This window comes from Motacilla alba, chromosome 19 (assembly GCF_015832195.1).
Source record: "Motacilla alba alba isolate MOTALB_02 chromosome 19, Motacilla_alba_V1.0_pri, whole genome shotgun sequence".
Classification (NCBI taxonomy): Eukaryota; Metazoa; Chordata; class Aves; order Passeriformes; family Motacillidae; genus Motacilla; species Motacilla alba.
Window position 1 is genome coordinate 429,368 of NC_052034.1, and position 4,697 is coordinate 434,064.

Consider the following 4,697-nt stretch of genomic DNA (forward strand, 5'->3'; position numbering starts at 1 on the left):
CTCCTATGGCATCTTCTTCATTATTAAGCAGGGTCTGAGAAAGAGAGATTGGATTAGAACAATTTTGTCATCTTATGGCACAAGACAATACAAAGTATCTCCTAACATTTTTGACATACTGATAAAGCAGATTTTTTGATACAAACTCTGTCTAACACATCTGATCTCTACAGTCTTCCGAAACGTTGCATTTGCAGAGCTGCTCTGTGATTTTTCAAAAATCTACCAACCAACCAATTTTCCTCTTTTAAGGACTCGTGGAGGGGGATGTAACGCAGCCAGGGATGCTGACCTGTCCATAAAAACTGAGAACTGTGTAAATAAGGAGCTTGAGTTTGCAAAGTTGTTTTTTCCCATAGCAACATTTTCTAGGATTATTTTTTCTCCTAATTCTTTTTTAGAATTAATCAGCCTGATGGTACATAACACAGCTGAAAGAAATACCCTCTGTTTTCTTTTAAGTTGCCAATGTAACCATAATTAAAATTTAAAAAAAAACAAACAACCAAAACCAAACCAGACAGTGTTGGGAAGGGCGACTGATTGACAATGTGCCAAAATAATGCAGTTAGGTAAGGCTGTTAGAAAGCAATTGAATTATGGTGAGACAGTAATAACTACAATGGGAGTCTGGACTGTAAAATTTTCAGCCGTAATACCTCAACAGACAGTTCTGAAAAATTTGCCTCTGTGCCACCTGCACATCTGTAGAACAGGCATGTCCACTGCTGGTGAATGCCAGGGTGGGAGCTCAGTTCTGGACACTTGTGTGTGCAGTTCCCGTAGATCACAGTGCTTCTGTTAGAGAAGCAGGGAGAAATTAGGATAAGAGTTACTGTAGAGAGTTGAAGAGAAAATGTAAGTTATGAGGAATAAAAATGGACTTGTTTGGGAAAAACTCCCATCTCCTCCCTTGTCTGTCTGCTCAGGAGACCTTCACCTTTCATTTTCAGGTGAGCAGAGCTGGGCTGTGCCAGTGGAGCTTTCAGAAGCATTCTTTGAATGCAGAGAGATACCTGTAGGCAACTTCAGCACCACAGCTTTTATTTTCATTTTCTTGACAGAAAAAGACCAAGCACTGAAAAAGGTGGTTATTGCATTTTAATAACCAAGAAATCAAGTACATTTCAAATGGCTAAGAACAAATTCTCTGGGGAAAATAAACCAAAAGCATTTCCACCTTCAGCCTGAGAGATCAGCCTTCAGGGTGTGTAACCTGCCAGGTTCTGGGTTCACCATTAGGTACTTTGTTCAAACCACCTTTTTTAATTCAGGGTGGTTTTCCCACAAGGGAATCTTTCCATGCTTCAAGTTAATTATGTTTCTCTCCTCTCGAGTTTCTTTACTACCTAGAATTTTAAGCTAATGTAGTCTATTTTAGGTTTTTAAAAGTCCTCAGTGCTATGATATCTATGTAGTCATCTAAAAAAAGATTTCTTAAAATCTGAATACAGGGAAGTAGAGGACAGCTAGGGATTATCCTAGTTCTCACAGAACATGGTGTCTTTGGGCTGGCTAGAATAGTTGTTTTCAAGTAGTCCTGCTATGCAAAATGTGTACATTTTAATGAGGTGAGTTAATCCCTATGATCTAGGAACAGACTTTGAGAGTATTATCTGTCATTACTTACAAAACTGAATGATTTAGAGTGCACAGAGCTATTCTGGGGCTGCCAGACCAGTTAAGGAAAAGCAGTGTTTTACAGGACACTAAAATTCAGTTGCTTACAAGCACTCGGCTCCAGTTGGGATCAATATCAGTAGGGGCTGCTGTGCAGAGAGGGCACACGCTGTACTCACATAGTGCCAGATGCTGAGGTTTTCCAATAAATCCCTTGCCCCACAACTTCCACCAGCCTTGCTTTTGTGTGGAAGTCCTCAAAGCCTGTTAGCAAACAGCAACAAGTGTTCTACTGACACCTAAGATGGGGAAAATAAAACACCAGCAGTGCTAAATGTCACACTTGGAAATGGCAGTCGTACATGTTCAGCAGACCATTGCCCCCTGAATATTAAAAATAATGTGGGTCCTTGCTGGGGGATGCATCAGCAGTCAGAAAATGGAAAGCACTGAGCTCAGAGAGAGCAGAGCCTGTGCCAGTGAGCTGTTACCTAATAACTCCGTAATTCAAGCTCGGATACAGAGTCAGGGAGCACAAGGGAGCCTCTTGTAGCCTGACATTGAGAGACCTGAAACTGAAAATCAACTAAAATGACTCAGTTTTTTCTTTTTTTTAATATTAGCTGTCCAGTGTTTATGTGAGCTCTGAGACATAAGGGGGAGCAAAGTGGAGCTAAGCATGGCTGTATAGCTGGAATGGACAAGTGGGGTCAAATAAGCAAGCAGGAGCCTTTCTGGTGTCAGCCTTGAACAGTGAGGGCTCTGGCAGGCCACTGTCCCCAGGAGCAGGTACCGACACTACATGGAAGGTGCTGGAAACGCAGGGAGGTCAGCAGGTGCACTGGGAGCCAGGTGCACGGCAGTGCCTTTTGTTCCCATGTCCCAAGGGAGCACTGGAGTGGCCTGAGAGACTACTGCAGTGGTGACTGCAGGGGAGTGATGCTGCTCTGTGGGAAGAGGCTTCTGGAGCACAGGGAAGTTCCTTCAGTGGCTGGTGGTGGTCGTGGTCTGTCATGTATGTTCCTGACTCACCCAGAAACTGGCGTGAAGATTGTCAGTAATGTCATTGGTAGGGGCTCACCAGGTAAAGGACAGTAAAGGCTGCTCAGGGGCAGTCAGAGATGATGCACACATTTTAATCTGGAGTGTTGTGAATGAGGGTGAGAAGCAAGACAGGATGGAATGGGAGTAGGGAACTTGGAATAATTCAAAGAAATTGGAGAGAAGGCAAGTAGCTAATTTTATTCCCATTTATCAGTTAAGGCAGGATTCTGTGTTTATCCATCGTGGCAGACAGAGGGAAGGAAAGAGAAGAGGCTGTCATGAGTTGGGTGTTTGGCTGTGAGCACGCCAGTTGTGATGGGAGAGGTGAGCACAGCAAAAGAGAGAAGTTGCTGTTGCTGTTGACCATCAGAGAATGTCTGAGCAGAGCAGGGGTGGGCTCGGCAGAGTCTGTAGCCCCCACAGTAGCCAGGTGGCCAGTTCCCCACTCAGTCTGCCAAGGGAGTTGATCGTGAGCTCGGAGCCAGACAGGGTGCCAGGTGGCCAGATCCATCCCTCAGCATCCAATTAACAGTGACACTGGTTTGGAGCCAAGCGCGAAGGCGGCGCTGCGACGGGGACAGGGAGTGTCACCACACCACCAGTGCGGCCCCTGCGGCAGCTCCTGCTCCTTTCCATTCCTCCAGAAACCTTGGGCTTCTCGAGACTGTGCTTTGAGGGGTTTTGGTTGGTTGGTTTTGGGGTGGTTTTTTAGCAGTAAAGCTGTCCAAATCTGTTGGATGACTCAGTGTTATTCTTTTCTAGCACTTTCTCCATGGCTCAGAGCACAGCTGTGCCGTGCTGTGAGCAGTGAGTCTGTCCACACAAGAGGGGAGCTGCCCAGGTCATTTAACTTCCAAACTGCATTGGAGCACTGATCCAATTCAGGGAATGGTAGCCTGTGTCTGGTACTGGGATCGTGGCACAGGTGGAACACACCTGATCATACCTGAATTACTTGGCAAGAAATAATGCTCCACCTAGTTCTCATCAAGAATTTTAGAAATAAGGAAGTTTTCAAATTCTGCTTTTCACACTGATTCAACATTCAATAAAGGCAATTGCCTTTAAAGGTTTTTTCACCTCAGTGGATTATGCAGGATGGTCTTCATTATTTACACATTATTTGATGGGTCTGCTTTTCCCACTCTTTACATCCATCACAAATTTTTCCATAGCTGTAAATGGAAGTATAAAATTCAAATTTTATTGTGATTATGTGGGCATAATAATGGATTTTCTGACAAAGCTTTGAAAGACAATCAGGATTTGGGAGACGGAATGTCCCAGTGAGGTTGTTGTTGGAATGATGCTGTTTGTCCATACTAGTGGCTCTCTGGAGGCAGTGCACGTGGTCTCTTCTCAAGCCTTACTGGTCTGCCATAGAAGCAAAGCCAAAAATTTTTGGAAGTCTTCTCCACTCTCTAGAAACCAGGTTGAGAAATGTAAGTAGAGAAAATCTGTCAGTTTTATTCGTATGTTGTGAATACATAGAGGTTCTTCCATTTGTAGCATCTTGCATAAGTACTAGGATATTAAAAAAATAAAGGTAAGGGGAGGATTTTGAAATTTATCTCTCTTTAAGCTTCTCATAGGCTGAAAATAGCATTCCACCTTTAGGATGGCAGTTAGGGCAAGATAAACATTTCAGAATCAGGCAAATGGACTGGCTGAAAGTGAGATAATAGTTTATAGGAATGGAGCTATTTATAGCCTGCAGGATGCCTCCCGTGACTCACGGTCAGCACGGGGAAGGTGCTCTCAGGGGCGAGGCCTGGCCAGCATCTCAGAGCTGTCACTGCAGTGGCACACGTGACAAACTGACAGAACGATGGCGGGGGCTTGTGGTTCTACCTGGGCAGCTACAAAAAGTGACATTTAAAACTCAGTGGCCAGCTATCAGGTTGGTCATATCTCACTGATTTGCTATATATCAGTACAAGGATATGCTTAGGAGACACATCAAGCAGAGTGTTTAAAAGAGAGGGTGGCATCTCCTGTGGCAGGTGGAATACAAAATACCAGTGATTGTTTCA